Raw genomic sequence first — 23094 nt, forward strand, 5'->3', positions numbered from 1 at the left:
ACATCCTTAACTCGCCATTTTAAATCATGTGTCACAAAGATTTTCCATTATCCCCTTGCTTGACTTCTAATAAATAAAAGTTATAAATTAAAGCCTATAAAACATTTCATAATAATGTGTCAGTTTTAATCTGTTTTATATACTAATGTATCAGAATGCTTGCTGTTGCAAATTACAGAAAACCCAACTCAAAATGGCTAAAGCAATAAGCGGATTTGTCATCTTATGTAAAAGGAAATTTCAGGGTCGGGCAATTTTATGGCTCAGCAACCTCCTGGAGGAGACAGGTTCCTCCCATTTTCTGCTTTGCTCTCTTCAGGGTGTTGTCTTTGGGTTAACTCCCCTCAAGAGAGAAAGACGGTTGCCAGAGGTCCAAGCATCCCATGCCCACATGGAAATACCTCGTGGGAGAAAAGGGCAAGTTGTCTCTTCTGAGGAGCAAGTAATTTTTTCCAGAAGCCTGGAAAGGTCTCCTCTGGCATTTCATTGCCCCGAACCTGTCTATACCAGGCATGGCAAGGAGAAGGCCCACCATAACCGGCAGTTCTCAAGTTGTGGAGGGGAGGTGTGGATCCCGAGCAAGACCAGAGCTCAGCCAGCAGGCGCCTAGGAGAGAAAGGCTGTGAGGGCCCTGCTCACGGTGTCCGCTAGGATTTGGGTTCCTTACAGGAGACATTTGATAAAACAATTGTGTTACTAAAAATTTGTTAATAAAATTTTGTAAAAGTGATCTATAATAACAAAAAATATATTGTGGCTGACCAGAGGGCATGAGTGGAAGGCCAGAGGAGGACAAGGAAGTGTGTAGGGGTGATGGATGCATTGATAATCTTGATGGTCGTGAACGTTTCACAAGTGTGTACATATGGCGAATCTCATGAAATTTACACTGTAAATATGCACAATTTATTGGGCCTCAATTATATGTAAATAAAGCTGTAAGGATGAAAAAGGAGAGATTGAACCCTCTCAACTGAAATTACTTAACACGGGAATACTAATCATCTTTTTCTAGGGTAAATTTCTAGGGTAGTAATTTTACATCTTTTTTTTTCAGGTTTATGTTTCCACAATAATCCCACAGTCATGTCAGTAGGTCCTGTGTATTTACCAGCACTTGAGCATAATGAGGCTTCTAGAGACACCGGCTGAGGAAGATGTAAAATTCGTCTTTTCTCTTTTGCTTGGTCTCACTCGCAGCTCCTGGTTTCAAGGATTCCACCTCTGCAGCCAGTATTCGGGGCAGGTGCCTCCCTCTGCACCTGCTGCAGCCCATCTCAAGCTGCCCTTTCTCTTCTCCTGTGTGCCGGAAGCTCCGTCAAGGTGAGTGGCAGCTGTGTGCCTGGAGAAAAGGTGAGCAAAAGTTCAGGTGGTGGGGAGATCAGCTCCATCAGCCTCACAGAGACCCACCTCCTTAGCTGGAGAGATGCATACAAGAGAAATCATAGTCCTGGCCGGCATGGGTCAATGGTTAGAGTGCTGGCCTTGCACCTGAGCGTCATGGGTTTGATTCCTGGTCAAAGGCACGTACCTGGGTTGCAGGTTCGATCCCTGCCCCTGGTTGGGGCGCATGTAGGAGGCAACCAATTGATGTGTCTCTCTCACATTGATGTTTCTCTCTTTCTCCTCTCCCCCCTTCCACCCTCACTAAGAATCAATGGAAAAAATATCCTCACTCCTTGGGTAGGGATTTTTTAAAAAAGAGAGAAATCATAGCAGTGAAACCGAAGGCAGCTAGGACTGTCACTGCCTGCCGTGGTCCCCTGAGATGGAGGTTTGTGGAGGTGAGGTCCCCAAGGCCCTCTTTCCAGCTTCACATCTTTGCTTGTCTGCATTTTCCATTAACTGATGTCGCTGTGGCATCTGTGGTGATGACACAGATCCCCAGGAACAAGCCTGCTCAGTGCAGACCCCAGAGCTGACTGAATTGAGTATGGGGTTAGGTCGAAGGCTTATCAATCGATACCTTAACAGTCACAGACATTGATACTCAAGGAGATGATAAATCACCGCTAGAATCACTCCTCCCTTTGGTATTATATGTATTGAAAATATTTTTTGGAATTTATGGAGCGGCTATTAAGAGTCAGGCACTACACCAAGAACTTTATATACATTATCTGTATAAATCCGTGCAGTAACCCTGCAAGGAAGTTGCTGTGATCCACATTCTAAAGATGAGAAAACTGAAGCGCAAAGAAACAGAAAGACCATATACTTACCAGGTAGCATAGCTGGGACTTGCCCCTGAGTATGTCTAGCTCCAAACCCAGTTCCTTCCTTTCTCTAGCGGACCACCCACCTATTCCCCAGACCACAGTCTGCTCATCTCACATCTCCTCTTTCTGTGTCCTACTCCAGGTTTCGTATGCCCCTCCATCCCAGCTTCCTAACAGGTTGGCAAAGCAGCATGAGTTGATGAAGAATTGAGCCATTAATACTTGCATTTTCAGAATAGAAAAAGATAAAAAAGCAGTCTGGGCCTCGAGTAGTGAATCAGGAAGACTGTAATGGGGTCAACAGTACAGAGCACTTTCCAAATCTCCCTTTCCGATCCTGGTAGATATCGCTCACCTCCAAGCTCTTTCTCAAAGCAGTCCTAAGCAAAGGCACGGCTGAGGAGACGATTTTGAGGTGGGGGGGGGAGAAAGGGGGGGGGCATGGGAGAGCTCCAGACACCTCAGGGTTATATGGGTGGACACCAATGCCAAGCCCTTCTGTCCTTGGAGCCAGACATGTCCACCCCTGAGGGGCCTGTGGCATTCATTTGTTTCCTTTCCCTGGCCTGCCAGGCCCTCAATGTGCTCTCGTAAAAAGCAAAGGGCGCGAGAGCAGAACAGAGAAGCAAGAGGAAATGAAAGCCCTTTTGGGAAAGGCAACTGTGACAAATTGAAAGGGTGGAGGAAATACTAGTATAAACAAGAGTGGGGGTGGGGGAAGGCTGCGGGTGTGTAAGCAAAAGAAGTCTGTGTGTGTAGCCCCTGGACCAGCAGAGCACCGATTTGTTTTCTATAAAAAGAGATGTGTTATTTCTTTTTTCTCCCCTCTCTTGGCAAATAATGACAAAGAAGAATGGTTGCGGAGTTTACTGAAATGAAATAGTCTGCAGGGGTATTCCGAGTGAATGAAATGTGCTCTCAGATATCTTATCATGTTCCTCACCAACTTGTTTTTATTTCAAATTGCTTACAACAGGTGCCATAGTCTGGGCAAAGTATAATACTGTACCTTGCAACAGCTGTGCGTAGAGCTCGCATAGAAATAGTAAAGAAAGGTTACACAACGCGACCGGTCTCATGTGGCTCGGAGCAGCTCTAGAATGTAAAACATTTCCTTGTCCTTGAGTTAAATTGAGCCCCCATGATATATGTTCTGTAACTTAATATGAAAGGCTGCTGATGGATGGGTGGACATCATGGCCACCAAAGCTGGCTGTGGGCACCTGCAAGGAACACGTGTGCCCTGAATGGACCCAGGTCTGCAAATGTAGGCCTCCCTGAAGTGGTGTTTGCTCGGTGTGTGCAGGTGCGCCCTCCTGACATGTGGGAAAGACTGTAATTTAATGCCGATGTCACCCACACCTAAGCTGTCTCAAGCTGCAGCCCAGAGAGAATAAACTGTATGAACAAACTCCTGGCACCCTCGTTCCAACTCAGGAAGCATATATGACTGCAAGTGAGTGACAGTGGCGCCATTAAATCTGTTCTCGTCCTTAAATGTCAGTTCTTTATTTGTAACAGACTTACAGAGGGACCATGTATAGTTGACGATGGTACCCTACACACTAGTAGAGCAGCTGAGAACTATTGGTTAAGAGGGCTTTTTTAATTTGATAAAATATGTCAGAGCCATACAGGAAATAATCCAGTTATTCCCCAGGTATTTTTCTGCATGTGATTGGAAGTGGAACAGAAAGCTCTCAGGGGGCAGATGTCCAGCCACGTATATTCAGTCAGGATTCTGAGTTGTATGCAACAGAAACAGATTCCGGTAGATGATAGCAGAAAAGGAACGTACTCAAGCTATAACATTTAACTCACAATGTTTTGCTGAGGCTCTGCAGGGCCTGCAAACTGGGAACAATAGCCCCAATCATACTGCAGAGCTTGCCCAGTGAGGCCACTGATGCTGCTGAGCCTTAGATCCTATGGCTGGTCCTACCCACACCATCAGCACCGGCATTGCTGGCCCAGCAGCTCTTTCTACTAATCCTGACACTACCCTATGCAGGCATATGAACCCTGAGCCTCTGCAGTAGCCGAGGGTGATTAGCCAAGTGGAGGGCATGAGCTGGGACCCCAGGAAGGGTTTTGGAGTTGACGTACTACGAGGGAAGTCAGTGGATAATCATCATTCTGCCATTTTGATAGACTGTGGGCAGGGCTACCATGTTTCTTGTCCACATCTCTATCCCTAGGCCCTATCACCTGGCACTTAGAGAGGGCTCAATAAGCATTTGTTGAAATGAATTAAAATTGAATTTTAAATTTAGAAGCACCCTTTCCAAGGGCTGACTGCCAGTTACTATTGCAAATTAGTGCTAGTAAATCAGAGTAAATCAGAAAGGCAATGAAAAACAGACTCTCCGCGCCTGGTGGTTGTGTGCACTGATCTACCACATTGCCCTCGGACCTGTGGGTTAGTGGCTAGTTTGTTTGTTTGTTTTTATGCTCAGTAACAGCTTTACTTCTTCTAGTAATTACAGTGTGTGCCTGTGCTTGTCCATCCATGTGAGCATATTGACTAAAGGTTTTTTCCATTAAGAAAAAAACTTTCCTCACCTTTATCTGGAGACCAGAGTATTTCCAGAGTATTTGCTTCAGTTTTGTGAGACTTCTCTCTTTGGGAAGAGGGAAGGGGGATCTTTGCCTGTAGGCAAAAATATGTATGTATATTTTCAAAGGTCTATTTGAATGTGTGGACCATTTGGTGGTCCATACATCCTGTTCCTGTTGAATTACTTCAGATGTTTTGTTTCCTATACATTTCTTCCTGGTCCTTTGCAGCATCCCCAAGTATAAGACTGGAGAATAGAGAGTATTGTAGATCATTCCTCAAGCAGATTCAGCTAGATGGTCATTGTTAACACACAATTTGTATTGGAGACTGCAGTATGGATTGCTTCCCATAGTAAACATGCCAAAAAAACTTTTAATTGATTTTGGATAAATCATACATTTTTATGCCCTTGATTCAGAAAAATGCCTTTTAAAATTTAAAGTTCCAAAAATCTCAAGAGCATCAAATTTGGAGAACTGAAAAGTGCTTAAAAATGATCATGAAATAGATCCCATCTGTTTTAACTTCAATTGGATGAAAGTATGAATGTGCCCATTCTCTGCCATAAAGAGTTATGTTCTTCAGATGGGAGAGTTATTTTTTGGCATGTATGTGTGAGTGTGTGTGTTAAGTTTGTTTGTGTGTTAAGTTTTTCTACATGTATTCTCTCCCTCATTAGTGCAGAAATTATTTTCAAAAAATGGTTTGCATCCTTTAATTTTTAAAAATGTGGCATTTTGGAGCATTGTCCATACATCAAAAGGTTGCAGGTTCGATTCCCAGTCAGGGCACATACCTAGGTTGCAGGTTTAATCTGTAGTTGGGATTTGTATGGAAGAAAACTGATCAATGTTTGTCTCTCACATCAAAGGTTTTTTCCCTCTCTCTTAAAATAAAAAAACAAACAAAAACAAAAACAAAAAATATTCTTGGGTAAGGATAAAAAAACCCAAAAAACAGAAAAATATGGCATCTTGATTCCAACTATGCTTAAATAAGTATATGTGAAATGAAAGTTATTTCTGATTGAGATAATTATTGATTATTAAATATTTTTAGTTTTTCTTTTCTGTAGTTTTCAATAATGAGGATGTATTACTTTCATGATCAGAAAAAAATACATATTACAGGCATTTTTTTCTGTATTACCATTCTTCTCATTCTGCAGAACATGCACCAAAAATAACAGAGCTTATGGGGAAAATAGGATTGGGATAGATCACTGAAACCTATAAAAATTTGAAAGCACAATATTAATAAAAATCAATAGCAATCCTAATAAAAAATAGTGGCATAGGTAAACATATGGGCATATGAAGCCTGGGATTAATACTTCCTCCTTTGAAATATATGTCTTAGAGGGAATTCATTTCTGATAGACAACATTTTCATTAATATTAAAATTTAGATTTTTGAGTGTAGCCTTCTTCATTTATTCATTATTTTAACACATAGCATAATATTTTTGCAACTTCTTTATCTTCACTCTTAGTGTTCTTACAATAGCTTAAGAAAGTGGAAACATAGGGTACTAGCAGCCACTAAATCAGACAATGCATGCATTACAGAAACATCAAGACTATAGATTTTCAGTCCCCCCGCCCGAAGTTGGCAAACAGTTGTGATATCTTAATTTTGGAAAAGCTTACCTCAGATTGGTTCAAAGTGTTAACATGCTATGGGAAATTGCATAAGAATCAACATGACTTCTGCATTATACTGACCTCATCCTCTACTTACTGATTGCTTGTAATCTAATTTATATTAAAGAAACATGCATTGCCTCAGAGAAGACTGGACTGAAAATGCTAGGTCTGGTAAATGTGGTGCCTACCCTGTAGATGGCTGGAAAGAGCAACAAGAAGAAAAATCTGGATAAACTGAAAAATTAAAATTTTTCTTGAACCATGAAGAGCCGAGGTTGCACAGCAGCCAAGAAGCCTAAAATTTAAGGAAAAATGGGTTTCTCCTAAAAAATATGAGCATCAACACTGGTTCATTTATGGCAGAATGTGGGAGGAAATGATGTCACATGATATTCTCCTGGGTAAGAAGAATTCAGCTAAAATTTTAATGAATTGCCTAAATGAGGTGGGCTAGTATGAGAGCATAGAACTCAGGGATCCACAGACATGTGGGGCACTGCATCTATTTCCAGCCTTTTCTCCATGAACCTTCCTGGGTGCTCATGGGTGAGATTGGGGAATGGTGGGAGGTCTGAGAGTGCAGCTGTCACCACAGAAACGTCACAAAGCCTTTTCTCCTATGGAGCAAAAGTCTCGAGCCCTTTAAGATGGGCAACAAAACATGACACTCACAGGGCATGACGAGAGAGTAGAGAACGCACACATTTACCTCTGGAGACGGGGCAGGAGGCATCCTAGGCCTGTACCAATACCATGCGAAACCTCCTTCCATGGGGAGGGCAGAAGGCTTTCGTCCATACAAGACCCACCAAAGATACAAGGCAGTTTAGCTGTGATTGGGAGGAGGGGCAGGATCACTGAGAAAGCTCCCAAACTTAGACTCAGGACATACAGCTTGGCTAAAACTGAGAGTTAGCCAGGACAACAAAGATGCCACCTCCACTCCCCTTCCACCATCAGGGTAGCAAACTCCAAGTAAGAAGCAGAAGCTGTCTCCTGTTGGATAAGGAGCAAAAGCATTGAAAAGGATCCACCTTGAAGCACAGGCACATAAAGAAGGGGGGAAAGGAGAGCAGAATAGCCAGCACTCTAAGCACAAGGCAAAGTTAGACCAGGATTTCTCAACTATGGACATTTTGGGTCCTATAGTTCTTTGCTGTTCTGTGCATTATAGGATGTTTAGTAGCTGCCCTGGCCTCTACTTATTAAATTCTGGTATGATCTCTCCCCCCAGTTGTGACAATCTAAAACATTTCCAGATGTCCCCTTGGGTGAAATCACCCTTGGTTGAGAACCACTGAATTAGAGAAATTAGAAGCTAGCAGTGAACTATAGGGGGCCATAAGGATAATAAAACCCAAATCCACCTCAACTTCAGACTAGATTGACTCAAACTCAAACTAAAAGCCTGGCATAAGAAAAGGCATGCTTAGCCCTGGCCAGTGTGGCTCAATAGCTAGAGTGTCAGCCTGAGCACAGGAGGGTCACAGGTTCAATTCCCATTCAAGGGCACATACCTGGGTTGCAGGTTTGATCCCCACTCATGGTCAGGGAACATGAAATAAACATTTATTTAGATAAGCAAAAGCAGAGATAATTTATTCCCAGCAACTCAAAAAATGTTAAAGGAAGCTCTTTCAGGAGCTTCCAGGAGAAATAAATATGATATCTAACAGAAACTTAGATCTACTCCCCCAAATTACAGCTCTCTGGAAATGGTTCAAATGAATGTAAAAATAATTTTTCTTATTTTTAATCATTCTCTAAAGTAAAAGACATTGACTCTCTAAAACAAAAATAATAGGAATATATTGCAGGTTTATCGCATATGTAAAAGTAAGATAGATGTATGGCAATAATAGAACAAAAGACAAGAGGGATGAATTGGAATTTTACATTATAAGGTCCTTACACTATACATGAATCCTTATAATATTATTTAAGGTCACCTGTAATTAATTAAGGTGTATATTATACATTTTAGAGCATCCATTAAAATTTTTTTTAAAAAGAGATCTAAATAATAAGCCAATGCTACTGATAAAATAAAACTGTCTTTATTTGTAAATATCAAACGTCTATATTAAAAACACACACCTAAAGAACCTATTAAGAAAAGCTCCTAGAATTGGTAAGCAATGTTAGCAAGGATGAAGGATACAAGATCAATATACCAAAAGCAATTGTATTTCTCTACACTAGCAATGATCATTTGTAAACTAAAATTAAATATACACTGTTTAAAATAAAGTGTCATTACTTAGGTTAAACTCTAGCAAAATTTATGCAAGATCTGTATTCTGAAAATTATAAAACTTTTATAAATATCAAATAAGATCTAAATAAATGAAGAAATATACTATGTTTATGAATGGACAGTTTTAATATTGTTAAGATTATAATTTTTCCTAAATTGATCTATAGATTGATTGCAACATCAAGTAAAATCCCAGCAAGATATCTGTAAAAATCAGTAAGCTAATTCTAAAATGTATATGGAAACTAGAACAGCCAGACACATAGATCAACTGAACAGAATAGAAAGTTAAGTCTAAAACATAGAGCCAAACATAGTACATGTTTAGTTGATTTTCAACAAAAGTTCAAAGGCAATCCAATGGGAAAAGGATAGATTTTTAATGAATGGTCCTGGAAGAATTTTAGACCCTTATACAACAACAACAATAACATTGACTCATACATCTATAAAACTGAAAACAGGAGAAAAATCTTTGTAACCTTGGGTTAAGCAATGAGTTCTTAAATACCAAAACCAAAAACACAATCCAGTTGATAAGTTAGGCTTTTTAAAAGTTGAAAACTTTTGCCCTTTGGAAGACAGTATTATTAAACACACACACACACACACACACACACACACACACACACACCACACAAAATAAACTGTGAGAAAATATTTGTAAACCCTATATCTCATAAATGGCTTATTTACAGAATATAGAAATCTCACATCTCTAGAGGAAGACATAAACAGATGGAAGAATATACCGTGTTCATGGATTGGTAGAATCAACATCATCAAAATGTCCATACTACCCAAAGCAATTTATAGATTCAATGCAATCCCCATCAAATTACCAACGGCATATTTCACAGATCTAGAACGAACGTTCCAAAAATTCATCTGGAATAAAAAAAGACCCCGAATAGCTGCAGCAATCCTGAGAGAGAACAAAGTAGGTGGGATCGCAATACCAGATATCAAACTGTATTACAAAGCCACTGTTCTTAAAACAGCTTGGTACTGGCACAAGAACAGACATATAGATCAATGGAATAGAATAGAGACCCCAGAAATCGACCCAAACCACTATGCCCAATTAATATTCGACAAAGGAGGCAAGAGCATACAATGGAGTCAAGACAGTCTTTTCAATAAATGGTGTTGGGAAAATTGGACAGATACATGCAAAAAGATGAAACTAGATCACCAACTCACACCATACACAAAAATAAACTCAAAATGGATAAAAGACTTAAACGTAAGACGGGAAACCATAAAAATACTAGAGGAATCCACAGGCAGCGAAATCGCAAACATATGCCGAAGAAATTTCTTCTCTGATAATGCTCCTAGGGCAATGGAAACTAAAGAGAAAATAAACAAATGGGACTACATCAAAATAAAAAGCTTTTGCACAGCAAAGGAAACCATCAACAAAACAACAAGAAGACCCACTACATGGGAGAACATATTTGCCAATGATACCACCGATAAGGGTTTAATTTCCAACATTTACAGGGATCTCATGAAACTTAACAAAAGGAAGATAAACAATCCAATAAAAAAATGGGCAACAGACCTAGATAGACACTTTTCGAAAGAGGACATACAGAAGGCCGAAAGACATATGAAAACCTGCTCAAAGTCACTAATTATACGAGAGATGCAAATCAAAACGACAATGCAGTATCATTTCACACCTGTCAGAATGGCTTTCATCAACAAATCAACAAACAAGTGTTGGAGAGGATGTGGAGAAAAAGGAACCCTTCTGCACTGCTGGTGGGAATGCAGACTGGTGCAGCCACTGTGGAGAACAGTATGGAGCTACCTCAGAAGACTAAAAATGGAACTCCCATTTGACCCAGTGATCCCACTACTAGGAATATATCCCAAGAAACCAGAAACGCCAATTAGAAAGGATATATGCACCCCTATGTTCATAGCAGCACAATTCACCATAGCTAAGATTTGGAAACAGCCTAAGTGCCCATCAGCAGATGAGTGGATTAGAAAACTGTGGTACATATACACAATGGAATACTATGCTGCGGTAAAAAAAAAGGAACTCTTGCCTTTTGCAACAGCATGGATGGAACTGGAGAGCATTATGCTAAGTGAAATAAGCCAGTCAGAGAAAGATAAATACCACATGATCTCACTCATTTGTGGATTATAGAGAACAACATAGACTGATGAAAAGGGACAGACCCAAAGACTGAGAAACAGTGATCAGGCTATCAATCCCCAGAAGGAAAGTAGGGGAGGGCGGGGTTAAGGGGAAGAGATCAACAGAAGGACTTGTATACATGTATATAAGCCAAACCAATGGACATGGACAACGGGGGGATGGGAGCATGAGTTTGTGTGTGGGGGGGAGGTTGGGGGTTAGTAGGGGGGATGAGGACACATTTGTAATACCTTAACTAATAAAAGAAAAAAATTAAAAAAAAAAAGAAATCTCACATCTCAATTGTAAGAAAACAAGCAACCTCATAGAATATGTGCAGAATTTTAACAGACATGTCGTCAGAGAAGCTATATGTGCAAATAAGCACATGAAAAGATGTTCAGCATCATTAATCATTATGGTAATGCAAGCTAAACCCACAATGAGGTACAATTGATACAACTACATATTTATCATAATGGCTAACAGAAAACCTAACAATAACCAAGATTGATCTGGACGTGGAACAACCGAAACTCTCATACATTGCTGGTGGGAATAAAACGATACAGCCATTTAGTAAAACAGTTTCTTATAAAGTCAAATATCCATGTCTTAGATGACCCAACACTCTCACCCTTAGGTATTTACCAAGAGAAATGAAACTCATAGTCACACAAAAATCTGCATTTGAATGTTTATAGCAGCTTTGCTAATAATCACCCCCCTCAAGAAAACAATGGAACTAACCCAGATGTCCTTCAACTGGTTAATGGATAAATAAACTGTGGCACAGCCATACATTAATAATAATAATAAAAAGGACAAGCTATAGATCTGTGCAACATGTATATATCTGAAGTGAATCATACTAAGTGAAAGAAGTCAGGTCCAAAGGGCTGCATGTTGTGCTTCCAACTGTAAGATATTCTGGAAAAGGCAAAACTATGGGACAGAAACCAGATCAGCGATTTCCAGGGGCTGAGCCATCAGGATTGACTGCAAAGGGGCCTGAGGGAACTTTTTTGGATGATGCAAATGTTTTATATCTTGATTGTGGTGATAGCAACATGACTGTATGCATTTGTTAAGACTGATGGAAATGTACATTTAACAGGGCAATTTCCCTGTAGATAAATTATATCCCCTGCCCCCAAATGTAAATCTGAAAAAAATATCTAAAATGTTTATAATGAAAGGTAAAAACCAAACTGGTTCCCCGGTTCCTAATTGATCTGCTGTCTACAGCTGTTAGAGTGCTGCTTTCTGTGGTACAAAGTTTGTAACCCTAAGGGCGCCACCCCTCTGCAGAGCAGATCCAGCCTGCCCAGGCTTCTCGGTTGGGCAGGATGCTGGGCCCAGGCCTGCTTCCCTCGCTCATGCTTACACAGGCTGCTTCAGACCAGTGCCAGTGGGAGCTCAGCCCTTCCACACCAACTCTCACAGGTATCCCTGTTCTGGGAGATAGAGCAGCCTTCTGATGCATGCCTGAGGTACCCCCATCAGTTTCCAAACCTTGGAGTGAAGCTCAAGTTGACTCCTGGAGGCAAACCCTCTTAGAATGTGGAAGGGTCTCAGAGCCGCCAAAGGGGTGTTTTGGTGACAGCTTGAACTGTTTTGCAGCCAGGGCTCTCAGGGCCCCAGGCCAGGAGTTAAAACTCCTGATGTTCATAGTCACTTTATCCTCTCCGCCCACTCCGTGGAGCCTGTCAGGAAGGCATTCAGAGCAGCAGCGGGTCAACAGATGTACACTGGCTGCTGTGTGGAGCCCAGCAGGGAGGATTAGGGCGATGAGAAAGGCCACTCTGTCCAGAAGGCTGAATTTCTCAGCTTCCTTGAGGTTAAGCGTAACCCTCCCTGTTCGCTCCATGGAGCCACTCTTCCTTTGCATTTATAAACCTTTGCTCCTGCACTGATTCCATCTAACGGCCAGGTAACTAGCTAGAACTGAACATGTCACCTTCAATTAGAAGGCCTGCACTTTAACAAATTGCTTGTCTGCATTGCTGAGGTTCTAGGAAGGTAGCAATGAAGAGGAGGAGAGAAGGGGGAAGGAAAGGAAGGATGGAGCAAGTCACAAATTAAAAGAAGAGAGTCACAGCTAAAGAACTGAGTCAGGGCACTTCTGTCTCTATAATGTATTATCTTTCATTTCCACCTGCCTCCAGGCCTTGACTTGGCTAAAATTATTTTGGTCCTTCCCAGACACCCTTCTAAATGTTTGCCCAGGACACCTTGAGTGAACTGAGGAAAAATGGGTCATTTAAGAGACCTGCAATTCAGGAATAAGGCGTGTGTTTAAAGCTCCTCTGCTCCTCCATTTCCATCCCATCGGATGGCAAAAGAGAGGCTTCCTGAGCTTTCTATAGCAGGAACCTTTTGGTGAAGCAAAGATCACCTGGGCCCTGGCCAAGCCAAGCAGAGACGCTGCCTGTGAGAGAGACAAGCTGGTGAGCATTTGTGCAGGCTCTGGTACCTGGAACAAAAATATGCTGAGCTGCAAATTACGGCTTTCGGATGTCACCACTGCCATCTGACATTGCGCTTCAGCTGTTCACATCTTCATTACCGTGCTGCAGCCTCCCATTTAGGCTGTTACCTTGTGAGACAGATTTATGTTACGTGGGTTACTGTACACCCTGAGCAACAATGCTCACCAAGGGGTGATTGCAAAACCAAGGGAGAGGCTCAGCCTTTATCAGTTTCTGTGTGTGTGTGTGTGTGTGTGTGTGTACCTGCGTGCGCCTGCATGTGTGTGCCTCCTCCAGGCTCCGTCTTGTAACAGCTGAAAGGAACCAGGCTCCCGCTACAGGAACTGGTTCTCTGTGTGGTTTTCTCATCTCCCTTTGCTTCCGTAAGGCCTCCCTGCTGGTCCATCTGCCAGATCCGTCCTCTCCCCCTCTCTCCCGCTCCTCTTTGAGGTGGTAACTAGACCAACACAGCAATGCCCTTGTGGCTCCCTTCTCAGTCTCTTAGCTCTCTCAGATTAATGGAACAGAAGCATGTGCTTGCATCTGATGCCAGTAATCATATCCTGAGTGACCACAGAGCAGGAGATTAAGCAGAGGTACTGGCCGGGCCCCGGGGATATGATTACAGGAAGAAAGTGTTTCTTGACAGCAGCGGCTCTGGATCCCTCTCACTTGCTCCCTCCTCCTTCCCAGGCTCCTAAGTCCCTTGGATATTTTCCATAAGATTAATTAGAGTCTATCCAGCAGTGGTCCGAGTCACTCAGGAACTAGGTTTTGAACTACTTTTTGATCTGCACTCATGGATGTGAACAGAACTTATTTTCATATTCCTGACTTTGATGCAGCCCCTCTGATGATCTACTTTGGGCATGTATTTTCAAATAGTGAGCCGTGAACTAGTGTGTGGTCATCTAGCCTGATGACTAATTCAACAAATATCAACCGAGAGCCAATTGCTCCTCTGAGGATTAGGACAAAATCCCTGCCCAAGGGACCCTAGTGGGGACAACAAGGTACATACTCAAAATGCTATGACCTGAGGTTATATGTGATGAGTGTGTTGAGAGAACACAGTGAACCCAGGAGCACAGGGAAAGGAAAGCACTTCCGGCTGGGGAAACCCCGGGAGGCTCAGGAAAGAAAGATGCAAAGAAAGGTAGGATTGAAAGAAAGGTAGGATTTTGAAAGATGCAAATAAAAAGAAAAGGTATTACATGAGAAAGGTCCAGCTTGAGCAAAACCCAAGGAAGAGAAGACGCAGGTATTCTGAGATGAGTGGGAATTTGAGTTAGACTGCAGAAATTTGTTCTAAAGGGGAAGTGATGAGCGGATCTGGAGAGCTTTGAACTTTGAAGAATTTAATGCCAGACTTGGGAGTTGGGAATGTATACTATCATCAGTGGGGGCCATTGAAAGGTTTAGAGCAGGGGAGTGACAAGCAGATAATGCTTTCTTGGTTGAGCTCCAAGAAGAGTGCCTTTGAAGAAACACAGAATATAGATTGTGGGGAGGGGATGGGAGGAGGAGAGGGCAGAGATGGATCAGTGAGGAGGTTATTGCAATGGTTTGAAAGAGAGTTGAAAAGGAGCACTTGGTGGAAATAGATAGATGGTGATGGAGGAGAGACACTGCAAAGAGAGACACTACAAATTTGGTAACTGGTTGGATTTGGCAGGTGAGGCCAATGGGTAGGACAGAGATGATGCTAAGATTTTGAGAGTGGATAGTGGAAGGGTGGTGCCTTTAAGAGATAGGGAAATGAAGAGAGGAACAAATTAGGAGTAGAAATCGACCAGTTCAGGCTGAAATATTTAGACGTCCAGAGGAGGCACCTGGGACATGATGCCTTGCAGGGGATGGACTCAGCCTGGTGTTGACAAAAGAGATTGATGTGTGGAGGTGCCAGGTAAGGTCCCAGGGTAGGAAGATAGTAAAGGAGGCAGCACAGAGAGCGGGGTGGGGAGCTCAGGTCCCTGGGGAGACAGGCACATTAGTAAGATAGGAAGTAAGGCGGGTGTCCTGTCTCTGAAACCAAGAGGGCAGAGATTTCCTGTCAAATCCTGAACTTCTGAGGATGAAGATGGGGCACGTCTGCCGGTCTGGGCTGAGGAGGAGGCCCCTGGGCCCTTCCTGAGGCTCCATCAGGAGGGAGGTGGGGCGGAAGCCAGATCAGAAGCCGGTGAAGAGCAAGTGGGTGGTGAGGAAGTGTAGGCAGAAGTGTATTTCCTGGAGAGCTTTTAAAAATAGGACTGAGGCCCATCATTCAGAGATGGTTCAAGGGCCTTCAGTCTGGTATCCAGGAGACAGACTTCAGAGGCTGCAAGGAGCCAAAAGCTGAGATCTCTGGTGGGTGGTATTTCCCTCTGAAGCCAGAAACCTTGGTGTGTGTCTATTGTAGCAGGTGAGGAGGCACTCACTAGTCAAAGAAGCCAGGTCTCTCCTTCCACAGGGCCCAGTGCAGCTTACCTGAGGAGCCTAGCACAACTTGGGGCTTCTGGACTATTTTTTTTTAATCCTCACCCAAGGATATTTTTTTCCATTTTTTATTGTTGTTGTTTGTTTGTTTATTTTTGTGGGGTTTTTTTAGAGAGAGAGTGGAGGGGAGGGCAGAAAGGGGTGAGAGAGAGAGAGAGAAAAACATAGATGTGAGAGAGACACATTGATTGGTCGCCTCCCGCACACACCCCGGGATCGAGCCTGCTACTGAGGAACATGCCCTTGACTGGGAATTGAACTCATGACCCTTCAGTCCAAGAGCTGATGCTCTAACCACTGAGAAAACTAGCCATAGCTCTAGACCAGCGGTTCTCATACTGTGGGTTGCGACCCCTTTGGGGGGTCGAACGACTCTTTCACAGGGGTCGCCTAAGACCATCAGAAAACACATATATAATTACATATTGTTTTTGTGATGAATCACTATGCTTTAATTATGTTCAGTTTGTAACAATAAAAATACATCCTGCATATCAGATATTTACATTATGATTCATAACAGTAGCAAAATTACAGTTATGAAGTAGCGACGAAAATAATTTTATGGTTGGGGGTCACCACAACATGAGGAACTGTATTAAAGGGTCGCGGCGTTAGGGAGGTTGAGAACCACTGCTCTAGACTATTCTTGAATCTGGTTTTAGGGACCACCCTGGAGTGACTACAGGAAGCATTGCATTTCCAGAACCCTGATAGAGGTGCATGAAGAATAAACAAAGGGATGTGTCAGCTTCTGGGGTCTCTTTTCTGGTCCTGAGAATTAAAAAGAGTTTTACAGAGTTGAGGTTAATTGATCTTTCCTCAGGAGAGGCAACCAAAGAGAAAAAAAATCCCAGAGGTGATACAACAGGGCCCTAGGGAGGTAGCCGATTATCTGGGTTTAGGAAGAACAGGGACTCGACTGTGTGCTGTGGAAATGTCTCCCCTGGCTCCTCGAAGGTGACCCTGACCAGCACCAAGCCACCATCCCAGACTGCTCTCCTCTACCCCCTAAGTCGGCTTAGTCTCCCAGATGCTGCTAGATCTGCCCATGTATGCTTTAAAAACACACATCCTGGCTTTGATCAGCTCCTGGCAGGAGAAACTTCCAGAGATGTGGCATATGGATAAGCTCCCTGCTACCAAGGGAGATTAGCACGTCTCTATCACTGTTTTGGGAATAAGGCCACTTTGCATTGATATATGCTGTAGTTCTCCATGAAGAGTTTCTGCCTCCCAGCACTCAGTTCTCTAATGTGTATTATCTTAGGGGCTCTCATTGTGCTGCTTCCCACTCTGAAAGCCAAAACTGGGGGGGCGGGGCGAGCAGGTGGGCCTGTGACTCAGGCTCAGTCAATCACATGGGACTCTGCAACTTGCAGGAGAGGCAGAAAGAAACAGGTGCAGTTTATAAATTATTGGCAGTTATTGAAAGTCTAGAGGCGCAGCATCGAGTGTCCAGCATAGTGATATCTTACTCTGTGTCCTTACCGCAGTGTCCCAGCCACTTTGCTCCATAGTGACTGAGGCTATGGTTCCAGATCCCGGGCCTCGCTTGCTTTGTGTATGTTTGCCGGGCCTGGCCTGGCCTCCAATTTTTCTGTCTCCCAGTGAATTGGCTTCGCACCCAAGTTAGACTGGGTTTCTGTTGCTTGCAACCAAGAGCCTTGACCCAGTGCAGAACAGCTAAGGGATACACTATTAGGACCTGGGAAATTGGCTTAACTGGACCTGAGAGGCAACAAACACTGTATAAAAGTCACCCTCCTGCAAGGAACTTAGAATGTCATTCTTCTACTGGGAAAGAGATAGAATAAACAAAAAAATGATTATACATAAACACACATATCAGATGGAAAGAGAAAAATTAATAGCACTAAGGGAGTGGAGAGTTGAATGGGTTCTATTTTAGAGAGGATGGTCAAGGAAGACTGCTTAGAGGAGGCAGCATTGAACAGAGGCCTGAATGGAGTGAGGGAGCAGCTGCGTTAGATATTTAGAAGAAGAGCCTTCCAGGCCAAGGGAGCCCCAAGTGCAAAAAGCCTGAGGCAAATAAAAAGTTTTACCTTTCTATCTCTCCCCCTGGCACAGGGATCCCTCGCTCCCTTCCTCACTGCCTTTTCTCCTCACCCCTGCTCATTAAAGTTATGGGGCTGTCATCAGGGGAGAGCAGCTTTGTGGGCCCACAGCCCCAGCTCTGGGTTCACCCTCCCCCTCCTCCCTCTCCTCCTTTGCTCACCCTGTTATTCTAACTTGTCCTGGCCTCTCATTTGCACCCCAGACCTGCCCTGACCCACTCTCAGCTGGGTGAAACTACTCCCCAAAGAAATAACTCCACAAGCAGCCTTATATGACCGGCTACTGTTGTTGACCATACATCTGGCCTGAGGTAAACGAGGTCAAATGAAACAAAACTCCAGCCCAGTGGCCATCACCTCGCTTCCCTTGACAGACACTCCCGTTGACCCTTGAGTGAACTGACTCTGATGCTTTCTTCTGTCTTAAAAACAGGTCAGTTTTCATGGCTCGGGAGGTGTGACCTTTCACGCACTTAGGTGTCCTGGGCAGGGCTGGACACCCTTCCAGGGTCTTTTTCTCCAACCCGGGCAGCTACCACCAGCCTTCAGGCAAAGGCAGTGTTGTACTCACCGTATCACAGACTAGCCAGCAGGTTCTCTCCAGATTAGTAACTCTGTGCATTGCTTGTGGGCATTTAAATCGGTGTAATAGCCTTTTGGAGGGCTCTTTGGCCATATATATCAAAAGCCTGAAAAATGTAGATTCCCCTGACTCAGTTATTCCACCGCTGGGAATTTATCCTGAGAAAATCAGCAGAGATGCGGCCAAAAACTGCATGTATAAGAATGCTCATTGCAGTGCTAGTAAGAATAGTAAAAAATAAAATAAAATCAGAAAGAATTCACCATGGGGAATCGGTTAAATAATTTATGTACTTCACTATAAAGAAATACTATGAAATACCATGCAGTTCCTTTCTCTCTCTTTCTTTTCCCTCCCTCCCTTCCTTCCTTCCTTCCTTCCTTCCTTCCTTCCTTCCTTCCTTCCTTCCTTCCATTTTGTTGTTGTTGTTCTCCTTTTGCCCTCTAGATCCACTCTGCAAAATTCAGACTCCTGCCCTTGACCACCCTCAGGATTGTCCAGTGGGTGGCACAGCAGGAGATGCCATGGGCTATGTCAGGCAGCTGCCCCCTCCTCTGCTGGCCCCTCCCCTCCAGTTCAGGGGCTGCCCCCTCCTTAACCCTGCAGGCTCCAACAGGGGACCTCTTCCAGGTGCTGGTCCAGGTGCTCTTCAGCACCCCTCCTGGTCCCTTCACCTGTCCTCGGGAGGTTAAGGGGAAACTGATTTCCTAGAGGACCCTAATTGATGCAATAAGGGGGAAAATTAAGAACTGTAAAGTTAATTGGTTGAATCAGGCCAGAAAAGAGTGCAATCCCAACTCTATACAGAATAAATATAGTCAGAAAAGGAGAACATATCTGCACATAGGGAAAAAGTGAGGACCGGAAAGGAAGGAAACATACCACATGACTAACTGCCATTGCCTCTGGCCTGTGAGACTGTAGGTGAGTTTTCTGATCTTCTTTATACAATTATGGATTTTGCACATTCTTGAAATAATCATGTATCACCTTTAAAGTGAAAACATATTTAAATGAATCTACCTTTAAAAACAAAACGGGATTAAAATAGAATTAACTACTCTATAGGAGTAAAATGGCATATCAGTCACCCACAAGTACACTGCAAATAATAGATTTTAAGTAAATATGGATAATGTCATGTCAGAGGAAATAGAAACATCTCAGGGTGAATTGTAACTAGGCTGTGACTGGTTTCAATCACATCTCATCTAATGCAGAGATACCTCCCTAAGCCTTGGTCCTGCTTAATATAACTCCTTGCTGGGGCTGGAATCCTGGCAGCTGCACCTGCTCTGGCCTTGCCTTTGGCCCTGCCTCCAGCTGTGTTCAGGGTGGGTGAGAGGATGGCTCGGGGGGAGGGGGGTGGTGGCCGAGGATCAAGCCAACACATTAAGCCTAAGCAAGCCAACTTTGACACCCTCAAAAGTGCATCCTTAAATATTGTTCCACATTATTTTGGTAGGGATAAAGAAATTCTGAGTTTCTGTTAGTAAAACTCCTATGCCTCTAGACTCAAAGTAAGGGCTTTATTGCAAACACCAAACCGCATAACATTTTGACTTATTTGAAATGTTTTTTCTTTCATAGTTTTTCCAACATTCTTAACCAGAGAGAGGTTAGCTACTTGCCTGTTTAGAATAGAAATAATATAAGCAAGAATATGGTTACCGGGGAGGGGTGGTATGGGATTTTACATGGACAGTATTTTTCTGTAATGGCTGATTTTGTTCATATGTTGTTGTGTGGTTTTTTTGTTTTGTTTTAGTTTTTTGCATTTTCTAAATCAGATGGTTTCTTTAGAAATATTCTAAGGAGTTTAGATTGTTAAGAGAGTAAAAATAATTGCTCCTTATGCAGGACTTAACTTTCACAGTATCAGCTAAGGGAGCCTACGTCTTCAGGACACATTCAGCTGGCTGGTCTTGATGGAGGTGTAGAGTCGAATAGCACCAGGGAACTAGCTTGATCTGGTCACAAAAATGCTGACAGATAACTAGCTAACCCTTCTGTATGTCCGCTACGTGATAGGCCTGGTTCTAAGTGCTTCACATGTTTTCATTTGATCCTCAACACTGCAGTCCTCATTTTGTAGATGAGGACACACGGGAGCAGAGAGAGGTGAAATACTTGCCTGGGGTCACACATGAGTCAGTAATGGCACCAGGACTTGAACCCGGGCAGTTTGGCTCCAGACCCTTCTGCAACCACCAGGAGTGTATTTCAGGTTTACTCAAGGGTAGGGTGTACTTTGACTCAAGTTTGCCTTTTGCCAATTATATCAGGAGTCATGTGTGGAAACCTGAGTTAACTGGCTCCGTGTTTCTGATTTATTCCTGTGATCTTTTAACGCCTTTCATAGATTGGTAACTGGGACAGCTGCCCGGCTTTTCTGCCCCTAAATCTGGCTCTGCTGGGCTTCCAACTGTCCCTGTTCGCTGCCCGTCGGAGAGGAAACGTCAGACACGCTTTCTCAGTGCAAAGCCAGCAAAGCTGCATCCTGCGGCCCCACAGCTTAGTCCCTGCACACACTCTTGCCTCCTCATTCGCTGCAAGAGAAAACTGTCCAGGAGTCCTCAGGCATCCTTCACAGTGCCCAGTTGCCTCTCTATCAGGAAGAGGCTACTTCAGCAGCTAGATGCCCTCATACTCCCTCCCAGCTCCGGGGCTGAAGACGCTCACTAACTGCCTTCATCTGCAAAGACCATGTCTCTCTGAGCAGCGTGCCCTCAGCAGGACTTTTTCAAAAACCTGCTGCAGGTTAAGAAGCAGACCTGCTTTTAATTTATTAAAAGACTTGGCATTCTTTTTCCCCCACTGAGTATTTTTAAATGCAATTAGACAAACGGAATAATAATCAGACAAGAACATTAAGGAGTTTTCACGCCGGGGCTATGCTTGCTCGCGCTCATGTTGTTTCTCGGCCTTGACGCTGGGACAGTGTGCCCATGGGACCGACCTGGATGGCCCCTCACTCATCCCCACATCCCCGCAGACCTGGACTCCCAGGCATCGGCCACTGGGTCTCACTCAGCCCTTGCTAGATGACAGGGGCTCATCACCCCGACAGTGTACACTGGTCCGTCTCCTAGTTTGGGACCTTTTGATCAAATTCTCAAGATCAGGCTGAGCTTCTGCATTTTGCACAAGTTCTCTAAGTAATCGTTGTGCACAGCTGGGTTTGAGAGCCACTCTAAACCCCAGGAAGTTGCCCCCCCCCCCCCGCCACCTTTCCCATCATTGTATCCCTCACCCAAGAGTGTCTAGAACTTGGAAGCGTCAGGTGAATATTTATTGAATGAATGAGTGAAATTTCATGAGCCATGTTAGAGGTTTTTATGGAAACAACAAGGAAGAAGAATCCCACTTCACTCATGATGACAGTGGAACAAGGAAATGGAACGTGAGGAGCTCAGGAACTTCATATAGTAAACTTTGTTAACAGCTAACTATGTAGAGAGCATGGGGATTCTGTGGTGTACACAGATACTCTGTTAGAAGAGAAATCTCATAACCATTGAATGTCACTGTTGGCCCATTACCACTGGCATAACCAGAGGACAAATGGTGGACTTAGTGGAAAGGGCAGGGTACCTAGGGTGTTGACATCTTTGCCATCAGTTCCTTAAAAGGCAAAGATATGTGAATTCTGTGATATTTAAAAGTCTTGATTTGTGTCACAGTTTCCCCCACTGCTCCCCAGGCTGGGTCAGGTGTCCCTTCTCATGCCCATAGAGTTGACATGCAAGGTCAACATGCTGTCTCATTAAATGTGCCCATGCGCCCCTCCAGGCTGGGAGGCCTGGGTTTAGAGACCCTACAGCGTATGCCTTTGTGAACCCAGGGCCTAGCAAGGTGCTTGCTTACACCTAATGGGCACTCTGTAAATGTCTGTTCAACCCATCCATCCATCAGTCAATGTGGATTTCAGTAATTAAAACTGTTTCCATGGCACTGGGATCTTGTTAACAGGAGAACAATGAGTTCAAAGAGACCATGAGGCTCAGAAGGGAAGCTATTCTCACTGAACCAGCTTCTAACTGTCCTATTCCCTTCCCCACCCCAGCCCTTTCCTTATGATTTAATGGGCAACTAATGAAATGTACCCACATCCTCTAAAAAGAACCTGGCCCGTTTGAAAGGGCTTGCAGTGAATTCCTTACCCCATCAGGGCACCTCCTGCTGAGAGGAAGAAACCAGATTTGGTTATTGGTCAGATTAAATTATCTTTCTCCTCCCTCCCTCCTTCCTTCCTTCCTCCTTCCCTTCCTTTCTCCCTCTCCACTTCCCTCCCACTCTTCCTTCCAAACTGTTGCCTTCCACACGTGCACAGCATCTGAAGTAGGATGATATTCTCTGTCATGTGCAGCAGGCACCAGATGAATTGCTCCAGGTTCAACTTTTAAAAAATTAAAAGGGAAATTATCACCTAGGCAATTTGTTTGGATTTCAGACCTCCAGGGCTTGGCTGGCCTGTCACTGAAGGCCCACCAGTTTACTCTCTCTGGGCTTGCATATCCGACTCTCCTCCAGCAACAATGATACTGATGTGTCTATGAAAACCTTGTGCAGCCACAAACACGGCCAGCTTCCCATTCTGAGCCTTGCACACACCCTAGCTCATTTCCCTACTAGGGGGTGCACCCT

The sequence above is a fragment of the Myotis nattereri genome (genome assembly GCF_964212035.1).
Source record: "Myotis nattereri genome assembly, chromosome: 5".
NCBI lineage: Eukaryota > Metazoa > Chordata > Mammalia > Chiroptera > Vespertilionidae > Myotis > Myotis nattereri.